Here is a 12,560-nt window from a genome sequence, read left to right as displayed (position 1 = left end):
AGGGGACGCCCAGATGATTTGATGTTTTTATCTTCCTTGTGGGAGGCTTCTCTCATGTCCCTGCATGAGAAGCTGGTGCTGATAGAGGGAGCTCATCCGCCTCTCCTCGGATTCGAAACTGCGACCTGTTGGTCTTCAGTCCTGCCGGCACAGGGCTTTAACCCACTTCGCCACCGGGGGCTCCTATAATAATAATAATAATAATAATAATAATAATAATAATAATAACTTTATTGTTATATTCCACCTACATCTCCCCGAAGGGGCGGCTTATATGGGGACCAAGCCCAATACAAACACAGGTTACAAAGTAACACAATTAAAAAGACATAATAGTCAACTATATTAAAACAATACAACCAATACAATTAAGAACATCGTAAAACAAACAACCGATACTGTTGTTAATGCCATTCAATTTTTTGTAAAATGTATTTTTCTGAGTAAAACACTGTGTAATTATCTGACTCTAAATGTCCTATACATGTCAACTTCAGCTCATTCACAATGTCTTTCTCTTATTCATATTTTCCCCAGTCTATGTTTCTGTAAAATGTGTTGTGCAGCTTCAAATCTTTCAGTTCATATTGTCCTGTTTGTTTTGGGGTAACCATTTTGTGGCCAATGTGGCGTTCTGGTTTGGGTAATGGAGTAGAACACTAGGAGACCAGGACTGGAATCCCTGCTGAGCTTCAAATTGCTCTCAATTATCCAGGTGTTCCAGGTGGTTTATAAACTACTAGCTGTCCTCTGCCACTTGTTGCTGTGGCCCGGTCTGTTGATTGGAAAATAAAGTAATGAGAAAGTGTTGGTTTCAAAAATATGTAATTTCTTTATGCTTGCGGGTAAACAGTATTTCTTATTATTATTATTATTTTGGTTACTTCTACCCCGCCCTTCTCACCCCAGAGGGGACTCAGGGTGGCTTACAAAGGCACAATTCGATGCCGGCATCACATAACAGTAGTATAAAACAATATAGCAGCAATTAACAGTTAACCAACAGTTCCTGCATTACAACAATAAAACCAATAAAACCAATACAAACCAATTACTCCTCATTAACGGTCAGCGTTCGCCATTTCATAGTCCAATTTCCAATTCCACTTTGTCAGTCCTGTCAGTCGTAGTCATCTGATTGTTGTCAGATTGCCCAAAGGCCTCGTCCCACAACCACGTTTTTAATTTCCTCCTGAAGGAGAGGAGGGATGTTGATGACCTAATTTCCCCCGGGAGTGAGTTCCACAGCTGAGGGGCCATCACTGAGAAGGCCCTGCTCCTTGTCCCCACCAACCTCATTGTAGGTGATAGCGGTGGGGTCGAGAGCAGGGCCTCCCCAGATGATCTCAAACTCCGGGGTGGGACGTAGAGGGAGATACGTTCAGACAGATACGCTGGACTGGAACCGTATAGGGTTTGTAGGTCAAAACCAGCACCTTGAATTGTGCTTGGAACTGAACCAGCACCCAATGGAGCTGACACAGCAGGGTGGTGGTGTGCTCCCTGTATGACGCTCCGGTGAGTAATCTGGCTGCCGCTCGCTGGACCAGTTGAAGTTTCCGAACAGTCTTCAAGGGCAACCCCACGTAGAGTGTGTTGCAGTAGTCTATTCGGGATGTAACAAGAGCATGGACAGTTTCTTGCTTTTGAACTGTGAATCTCAGGGACTACAACTACAAATGTCAAGGTCTATTTTCCCCAAACTCCATCTGAGTTCATATTTAGGCGTATTGAGTGCTTGTGCCAAGTTTGGTCCAGACCCATCACTGTTTGAGTCCACAGTGCTCTCTGGATGTAGGTAAACTACAACTCCCAAACTCAAGGTCAATGCCCACCAAACCCTTCCAGTGTTTTGTGTTGGTCATGGGAGTTCTGTGTGCCAAGTTTGGTTCAATTCCATCGTTGATGTAGTTCAGAATGCTCTTTGATTATAGGTGAACTATAAATCCCAGCAACTACAACTACCAAATGACAAAATCATATTTTTTGAGCGAGGGTCACTCCTTGTGTTGTGAGACTTTTGTTGCCAAATTTGGTGTGATTTCGTTCATTGGTTGTTTTGTTTTTAAGGTACTCATTATGCTCAGAACATTTATATATATATATATATATAGAGAGAGAGAGAGAGAGAGAGAGAGAGAGAGAGAGAGAGAGATTGATTTTGAGTCTCCTTATTGGTTGAAAGCAGCATATAAATGGATAAAATCATTGATGTTTGAGTCTAAATTAGGAGGAAGGTTAGATATAAAGGAATTAAATAAATAGTTCTTACTTCCAAACAACCTCAGTGCAAGCTGCATCATAAAGGAGTGAGTCCTTTGGAAATTATTTTTTTTTAAAAAGCAACACATTTTGACACTTCATTGATGAGTTATGTTAACTTACTCATTCCATTTGGTTTTGCTCATGAGCTATTTTGCCTGTCTCTGCTGAGTTTGCCTTCTTTAGAAAAAAGAAAAAAAGGGGGGGGGGAATGGGTAATTTTACAGATGAAAAATATTTGACCTTGAAATAGTTCTCTACAATCAGTAAGGGATTTTTTTTCTTTATAGCTATCATCTGTTCACTAAAACATCATATTATTTATTCCAAACATGAAACTGTCTCACAATAGAAATGCCAGCTATACATACAGATACAGTTTGCTAGCCTGGGAATGCATAAGCATGTTTCCAAAGTAGCTCTTGTTAAATGGATTGCCATAAAACACAAATGAAAAGCCTTGCCCTTAGAATTGTCACCAAAGTATTAGGGCTGGGCGGTTTCGTTTCGTTAATTCGTAATTCGTTAATAATTCGTTAATTTTTTAAATTACAAAACGATAACGAACCATTCTGGAGCAATTTTTTTAAAAAACGAATTTTTAAATACGTTTTGTAAATGCTTCGTATTTCGTTATGTATTCGTTTCGTTATCGTTTTGAGGTCGTTTCGTTATTATTTCCGCATGTCTGGGGCAAGTTTTATAGTTGTTTTTTGTTTAATTAGTGGAAAAAAATTATAATATCACACCAGAAGTTCCCCCTGTCCCATTTGGAGGATTTTTAGCGTATTTCGCGGTCGCGTCCGCCATTAACGAATCGATTCGTTATTGTTTCGGAAATCGATTCGTTATTGTTTTGTAAATTTTTCACATTTACGAAATTTTGTAAATATCGAACTTTTTAAAAGGAAAATTTTGTCATTATTTTAAATAACGAAACGCAAAACCCCCCAAAAAACGGATCGATTTTAGAAACAAAATTTTCCGTTGTTACCCAGGCCTACAAAGTATGCCTAAAGCCAATTTTCAAGATGCATTTGGAGAGTTCTCCCCATGGAACACATCTTTAAAATTCTGAGGGAAATAATAATCATTTATATTTCTTTAAATATATAGTCAACTTTCTAAGATGAGGATAAGATTGGCTCATTGAAATTGCATTAAAGCACATTATTCGATTGTGTTGTGGAGCACATGGTGAAGATATATTTCATCCCCAAACTCTGATTTGAAGAATATTCCAATATGATCCATGACTTCACTAAAATTTAGCCAGTCTTTTTGCAGTCTATTTTCAATACAGTTCCATTTTATAATGCTTACTTTCCTATTGTTGAACTCCAGGACAGGAGAATTTTATTTATTTACTTTACTTATATATCGCTGTTCTCAGCCCGAAGGCGACTCACAGCGGAAAAGCCCTCTGACTTTAAACACTACACCATTGGATAAGGAAACAATCCTTTTATTGAAGATAATTAAAAAACAGTAAAGTAAAAAAGCACTCTAAAGAAATAGGTAAATCCAATTAGGTAGGAAGATAAGCAGGAACAAAGTAGTCCAGGGTAATAGTCCAGCAAAGTTCATAAAAAAAAGTCAAAACTTTCCAAATAAAATGCAATAAATCAGGAAAAATGGATCCAAGGCATGAATATAAAAGCATACAATCCAAGAATCAAAGCCATGAAACAAAGGCACTTAAATTTTCAAGCAAAGCTTCCATGAAAAAAAGGACAAGATCTTAACCTTGATTCCAAATGATGCTTCATCTGACTACCTATCCTGTACTTGGGACTTTTATCTCCTTGTTAGCTATGTCTCAATAAACTTGCCCTTTATTTGTTTAAAGCTGCTAAAAGGAGATCAGAGTACATAGATCAGATTGGGGTGCAGTGTAGGGGAGACGAGGATAATTGATGCATTTATCTATGACTACCTGTATGTTTGTATTTTATTTTAAGAGGACTAGATGTATGTTGTATGTTTTATGTCATGTCTGCACTATCTGTTTTTGATAAGGCCAACTGACTAATCAATAAAAAAATTGTTGTTACAAAACTAAAGCAAAAAAAGTATGGAGTAGGTTTCCATTCTTAAATGTTTTACTTAGGCCACACCCACATATTTGGTATTGCCTCCTAAGTATGAATTTGACAAATTTAATTCCAATTACAAGGACTAACAAAAAAATTGCACACCTTTAATAAGTACTGCCAGTCACTTCTTTTTTCATCTAAAATTATGAACACCCATATGGATGAATAAATGTCTAGCTATGATCAAAACCACTAACTATTTTCCATTAGGGCTGGGCGATTTCGTTTTGTTAATTTGTAATTCGTTAATAATTCGTTATTTTTTTCAATTACAAAACGATAACGAACCATTCTGGAGCAATTATTAAAAAAAACAAATTTTCAAAAACGTTTTGTAAATGATTCGTATTTCGATATTGTATTCGTTTCGTTATTGTTTTGAGGTCGTTTCGTTATTATTTCCGCATGTCTGGGACAGTTTTATGGTTTAATTAGTGAAAAAAAATTATAATATCACACCAACAGTCAACAACAGAGGGAGAGGGAAGCTTCAGAAGGTTTTGGAGGTTTTTTAGCGTATTTCGCGGTCGCGTCCGCCATTAACGAATCGATTCGTTATTGTTTCGGAAATCGATTCGTTAATTTTTTACCATTTACGAAATTTCGTAAATATCGAACTTTTTAAAAGGAAAATTTTGTAATTATTTTAAATATCGAAACAAAAACCCCCCCAAATACAAATCGATTTTAGAAACAAATTTTTCCGTTGGTACCCAGGCCTATTTTCCATCTGTCTTATTCTTAACCAAGTCAATAAGCTGGCCATTATCTTGCATCCTTCACAATGTCCTATCCTTAGTTGTGCTCCTAGCAGAATTAAAAAATATGAAGTAGTCCTCCTTTGGGCATGTGAAGAAAGAAAAGGTCTCAGCATTTCAGGGCAGATAAGAGACACACATAATAATACTACAGTTGGATTTTCCCCACTTACCCACATTCAAGACAGTACTGATTCTTTACAGGAAAATAAAAGCTGAAGAGGCAAAGAGCTCTTCAAAGACAATTACAACTGAGGGAGCTGTTTAAAATAATTAAAATCTGTGAGTTTATTTTTCAGATGTAGAACTTTGTTATGGAGAATAATTATCTAAGAAAAATTTAGAAATTACAAATTAATTTGTGCTGAATGCTACCCGCTGAATCTACTGCTGAGCAAACAACCCACCGGGGCCTAGGATTCAATTTATTGATATTGTGTTTTGCACCTACAAATGTATTCAGTGCCAAATCATTATATATATAGCCACTCATATGTAGCACAGCAGGACATCGTGCTATGTCCTCTGAAAAGGAAATTAAGAAGGGAGGTACCTTTTGTGCCATAAAAACCAAATAACAAATGTGAAGTGGAGGCTTGGAAAGCTGTTGGAATGAAACTAATGACTTCATTGTAAAAGTGAATAGCTTTCTAACTTTCCTTCCAATATTAGGGTCTCATGATTCACATTTGTTGACATTTTTAAATAAGTTAAGAGAGTTATAGCTAAGGATGAACATCATATAAAAATTAAATATAACATTAACCTATCAGTAATAATAATAGTTTCTAAAAGCAAGATATTTGAGTTTTTGGACAACGACATGGGAGCAAACCCTTTTGGTGGCTTCCAAGAATAGAAGTCAATATTATGTTCTTATTTTAATTCATTTTTGAACCTAGTCTCCCCATTTCACAGTTGGTCATTTAAAAAAAACAAATATAAATAATAGGCTTGGTTGATCAAGAAAAAAAATGGTTCTAAACTCGTTTTGTATATAGGGGATGCTGGCGGTTCAATTTTGAAATTATTTCTGAAATTTTCTTTAAAAAAAGATCAGAAATACCAAGAAATACGAATCGCTTCCTTTGTTTCGTTAATTGAAGGTGCCCCTCCCTCCTTCCAGAAGCATTAAAATCTCACAGTTTCCCTTCCTTCCCTTGCCGCGAGCTTCCATGCAGAAGGAAGAGGTGGACGTGGCCAAGCACAGCCCTCCTTGGAGGCCTCGCCCCCAGTGACCTCCAAGGAGAGCTGTGCTTGGCCACGCCCACCTCTCCCTTCTGCATGGAAGCTTGACAGGGAAGGGAAGGAAAGATGAGAGATTTTAAAACTAACACTTTAAAAATCTCTCATCTTTCCTTCCCTTCCCTGGCAAGCTTCCATGCAGAAGGGAGAGGTGGGCGTGGCCAAACACAGCTCTCCTTGGAGGTCGCTGGGGGCGTGGCCTTCATGAACAGCTGTTCTTACCCACGGCCACCTCCTTCCTCTTTGCATCGGTGGCTTTGCGAGGTGGGCTTTGCGAGGTGGGCGTGGCTATGCCCAGCTCTTCCGCATCGCTGCTTATCGCCAGGGAGGTAGCCACGCCCACCTCGCAAAGCCCACCTCGCAACACTGCCGACGCAAAGACGAAGGAGGTGAGCGTGGGTAAGAACAGCTGTTCCTGAAGGCCACGCCCCCAGCATTTACGATTCACTGCCGGAAGTCATAAGGAAGATGGCGGACGCAGCTTCAATATGGCAAAAACACTTCCGGGTTGCCAAAACGCATCGATATCGTATTTTATTTATGATTTCTTAATGATATTAGAAATTAACAAGCTGGATCAACCAATCCTAATAAATAATAGAGTCAACTCTTAAAGGTCTGCAGAAACAGACACACAAGCAACAAACGAACGAACAGTGCTAGTATATATGCTTTTATACATAAGGTTGAAACCATGTTGTCCCCCATCTAATGCTCAGAAACACTCCAGTTGATACACTGCATGAGGTAAGATTTTTTTTTGGATGTGACATTATTAGCTTTATTTGACAATTTTGGATTTCAGCCCAAGTTTAGTTATCTCTCTAGATGCTTTGGATACCAATTTGAAGAAAATAACCATTCAGAGAACCTTAGGAACACTCTGTCTTTCATCAGATGGGAGATGGAAAGTTAAATACCTTTAGGCAATGAGCTACACTGAAGACCCAGGTTTTTAATACATACTGTGCTAGTTCTGACCCAGATTGTCTAGATTTATATAATTTATTTATTTTATTTATTTTGGTTGCTTCTACCCCGCCCTTCTCAACCCAGAGGGGGACTCAGGGCGGCTTAAAATAGCGAGGCACAATTCGATGCCCGCATCACATAACAACAATAGGATAATAACATCGGTTAACATAACCAACAATTCTAGCAGTAACATCCATTAACAAAACAACAATTATTATAGGCAAAACAACCATAAAACCAATAAAAGCAATAAAACTAATACAAACCATTACTCCTCGTTGACGGTCAGCGTTTCACAATCTCATAGTTCACATTCCAATGCCACAATTGTCAGTCTTTCAGTCCTATCCATCTGGTTGTCCATATCTAATTGTCAGATTGCCCAAAGGCCTGGTCCCATAGCCACATCTTTACCTTTCTCCTGAAGGCGAGGAGGGATGTTGAAGCCCTAATTTCCCCCGGGAGTGAGTTTCACAGGTGAGGGACCACCACTGAGAAGGCCCTGCTCCTCGTCCCCACCAGCCTCACTTGTGATAGCGGTGGGGTCGAGAGCAGGGTCTCCCCAGATGATCTCAGATTCCGAGGCGGGACGTAGAGGGAGATACATTCGGACAGATACGCTGGACCGGAACCGTAAAGGGTTTTTAGGTCAAAACCAGCACCTTGAATTGTGCTCAGAATTGAACCGGCAGCCAGCGGAGCTGACACAGCAGGGGGGTGGTGTGATCCCTGTATGTCGCTCTGGTAAGCAATCTGGCTGCCGCTCGCTGGACCAGTTGAAGTTTCCGAACAGTCTTCAAGGGCAACCCCACGTAGAGTGCGTTGCAGTAGTCTATACGGGATGTGACAAGAGCGTGGACCACTGTGGCCAGATCAGATTTCTCCAGGTATGGGTGCAACTGGTGCATAATCAAGTTCAAAGATGATAATCTGGGATCAGATCCTGGAATATAGGCAGTGTAGGTCTACTCTGAGAACTTCTGTCCTGGGTTGAAAATATAAAAGAAGAATGTTAAAAGAAGCTATCTGTGATGTTGAATGTAGTTCCAAGATGGAGCTCAACACCTAGGATAATGCTTTCAATCTTAGACTAAATTTTGGAGTGGATTCACCACACCACTCCAAGTTTCCTTTTGTCTTTACACCTGAGGAGAAGACTAGCTTGGTTTCAATATATGTTCTAGTAAGGACAGCCATGTGTTCTTGCAAATATATTTTTCTCAAATAGATTATGATTTCCCATTTAATTAACAGTTGTTCAGAGAAAGTTAGCAAGGAAGAATTATGAGCAGAGGAGAAATACATATTCATGTTTCTATAAGGCAATCAAGAAGTCGATGTTATTATCAAAGCAATAGCTTTAATTGTATTACAGTGAAGAGAAATTAGGAAACAAATTATATTGAGGTGGCATGGCTTACATCCAGTTTTTCCCTAAAGCCAACCCAGAAGCCAAACAAAGTGAAGTTAATGGGATACAAAGGCTAAAAAGGAGAAACATCTATAAATAGTCAAACACATCTAATACAGGTATGTTGTTTTCCTAAACCAATGGTTTTCAACATGTGGGTCTCCAAATGTTTTGGTCTTCAACTCTCAGAAATCTATACAGCTGGTAAACTGGCTGGGATTTCTGGAAGTTGTAGGCCAAAAAACTTGGGGACCCACAAGTTGAGAACCACTGCCCTAAACTAATACATTGCAATATTCTATCCAATATTTCCCCTCCTACCCACCACCCATGAACTCATCGCCATGACTTCTGACACCACTCACTGTGAGTCCCATAGCTCATAAAATCTACCCTTGTATTTATTTTTTTATTTATTTACTATATTTATATATATACCACACCTCACAGCCCAGAGGTGACTCGGAGCAGTTCACAAATTGGCAACAATTTGATGCCTCAACAATTATAATAAGTAAAAACAATCAAGAAACTCTGTTTAAAACAATAGCATATGATATAAAAAATATAAAAACCATACAAAGCCTTAAAACATTATCATGAGCGTTTCCATGTCAAATCGTTATTCCATTGCGTTATCAAGTAGTTCCATAATTCCATTTAGCTATGCCATATTTGGGAAGGCCTGCTCAAAAAGCCAAGTTTTCACCTTTTTTTAAAAAAAAAGTCAGGAGGGAGGGAGCCAATCTTATATCTCTAGGCAGGGCATTCCACAGTCGAGGGGCCACTGCTGAGAAGACCTTGTCTCTTGTCCCCGTCAGATGCATCTGCAAAGAAGGCGGGAGAGAGAGCAGAACCTCCCCAGAAGATCTTAACGTCCTAGATGGTTCAAAAGGAAAGATACATTCGGATAGGTAAGTTGGACCAAAACCACGTAGGGCTTTATAGATTAAAGCCAGCACTTTGAATTGTGCCCGGAAGCAAACAGGCAGCCAGTGGAGCAGGAGCAACAGAGGAGTTGTGTGCTCCCTGAGCGCCGCTCCTGTTAGCAACCTGGATGCTGCTCATTGGACCATTTGCAGCTTCTGAACAGTCTTCGAAGGCAACTCTATTTTCACCTTGCAAATGTTTCAAAGTCCACATTTGTTTTCCTTTCCATGTATTCAAATGCCAGCCTCCATTTTTTTTAACAAACTTAATTATTTCCTCCCCGATACCATTAGATATAGTTTGGCCAATGGAACATATTCTAATAACTTTTTTTTCCAATCCTTTTTAGCTAGTTCTTTTTTACCTTTCCGTGACTCTGCTATTGTAAGTCTAACTGCAACAAAACTATATTGACAAATGGCCTCATCTTCTTAGCTAATTCTCTCTCTAAATACAGTAGAGTCTCGCTTATCCAACCTTCACTCATCCAACATTCTGTATTATCCAACGCAGTCTGCCTCCCACCCAGATCCACAACTCTTGCAATACATGGCAACCTTTTGGTGCTCAATTTGTAAATACAGTCATTACGACCTAACCATGTATTAAACTGCTATTTGTTGTAAAACATGATGTTTTGGTGCTTAATCTGTAAAATCATAATGTAATTTGACATTTAATAGGCTTTTTCTTAATCTCTCCTTATTATCCAACATTTTAGCTTATCCAGTGTTCTGCTGGCCCATTTATGTTGGATAAGCGAGACTCTACTGTATTCCTGAAAAGCACATTTCTGAATTTTTCCTAACCTTTTTAGTAATCATTTTGTTTATTTCCTTAATCACCTTTTCCCAAAAATCTTGCACCATCTTACAGGTTCACCAAACATGGAAGAAGGTGCTGTTCTCCATCTTGCACCGCCAGCATTCCCCTAGCTGGGTTTTATCCATTTTGGCTATTGTCTCTGGCATTATATATAACATCTATAAAACATCTTATACATATTTCCTTTAATGGAGTCAGCTATTGAAAATTTAAATCCACTTTTCCAAAGATGCTCCCAATTTTCCAAATCAATATTTTCCCCTAGGTCTTTAGCTCAAAAGATCATATTTTTAGGACTGTGGGGGTTTTTTCCCTCTCCCTCTTCCCAATCCCTGCTTTCATTTCCTACTTTTCTATCTCCTTCACAATATTCTCCCACTTTACATGTAATCACACTATATATCAATATTTTTTTTTAAAAAAAAGATCATATTTTTATTTGGTTGTCCTCTAGATTGTATTCAAGGGCAAGATGGATGGATGACATCCTTGAAGTGACTGGCTTGACCTTGAAGGAGCTGGGGGTGGTGACGGCCAACAGGGAGCTCTGGCGTGGGCTGGTCCATGAGGTCACAAAGAGTCGGAAGCGACTGAACGAATGAACAACAATAAGATATTTATATAATCTAGAAACTAAACCCTTATTCCCCTTCTCAAAAATATCTTCCACCATCGATTTTCTATTAGTAAACCCTACTTGGCTGTCCTAGAGATTAGAACATGTTGCACAAATTGTGTTTTAGCCAAGTTCCATGCAAAAGATACACAAACAAGAGGAAAAAGGAACAGGAAAACTTTACTCTTATCAGCAAAGGCATAAACTTGCAATGTTGCATACAAAATCAAACAGTGCAACAAAACTTACATAGTCATTGTAAGTAACACAGAATAAGGTTTCTTCATCTTCATTCAAATGAGAGAGCAAAACATAAACCTTTAATAAATAGCTATTCCACCATTGTGATGGCGCGAGTGGCGCCACCTATGTGTAGAACTGTTAGTTGCAAGATTTAAACTGTTGTATCATGCTTAATCCTGCCTTTTTACCCTGCTTATGTATAGTTGGATTGATTGGTAATTTATAGCTGTCAATCAGTATTGTTTGGCTCCACCTCTTCCTGGAGGAGGGGAGTGCTTTCCTTTTTCATTCTGCCATCAGAGTTTCTATCGGTGAATGTGAGTAAGAGACTTGGCTCTAAAAGCCCCTGAGTAAATTACCTCTCAGCACCAATTCTGAGGTTTTTACCCTTGAGACTTATGCTTCATGTTCAGACCAACCTGAACGATGTTGGAAAGTCTCAGGCTCCTTCAAACCAGTTCCTTTGGCACCAGAGGAAGGCCTTGTCCCTTCAGATATAGGCCATTGGAATTGGAGTTGTGTTTATTCCAATATTCACAGCCATTGAGAAAAGAGGAAACTTGGAAAAGCTACTCAGCTTCAAACTCCTTGGACCCAGGACTAACTGAGACTGTAACGTATATTTTCCTTCACCCCTCTGAAGTTTCCAGCTCATTGCTTTAAAGAAATAACTCTTTGTGAACAATAAAACTTATTTTGAGTTATCTACAGTGTTTGGCTCTTTGAGAATTCCAGTTTCCTAAAGGAGGGCAAGAAGCAATCCCCTGGGGAAAGAAGTCACATCCATGCCTCTTTCACTAAGAGCTATAGCTCCCAGGCACGACAGCATAACCATAGCAAAGAGCATAACAGCATTACAGCATATTGCTTCTCCTCAAGTAGTGTATTACTTCTCCAAACTGTATTCTAAAATCCATACAGTTATACCCCACCGGGTGTGGCCCAAATATGTTTGCTGACCTACATTACCAGTTGTACCTAATAATTAACATCATAAGGTTTTTCTTTAACACACACTTTATCCTGCTACGACTTACTATAACAGAACTGTTCTGTTACAGTAAGTGGTCTATCCTCCCATCCCTTCTCTGAGTAACACAAATTGCACATTATGTAATTGTCACTCCTTATGATAGAAGCATATGCACTAGGCTTGGGTAACCACGTAAAAATTTGGTTCTAAACTCATTTTGTTTTTA

Source organism: Anolis sagrei, chromosome 8 (assembly GCF_037176765.1).
Source record: "Anolis sagrei isolate rAnoSag1 chromosome 8, rAnoSag1.mat, whole genome shotgun sequence".
NCBI lineage: Eukaryota > Metazoa > Chordata > Lepidosauria > Squamata > Dactyloidae > Anolis > Anolis sagrei.
Note: the sequence above shows the minus strand (reverse complement) of the source record.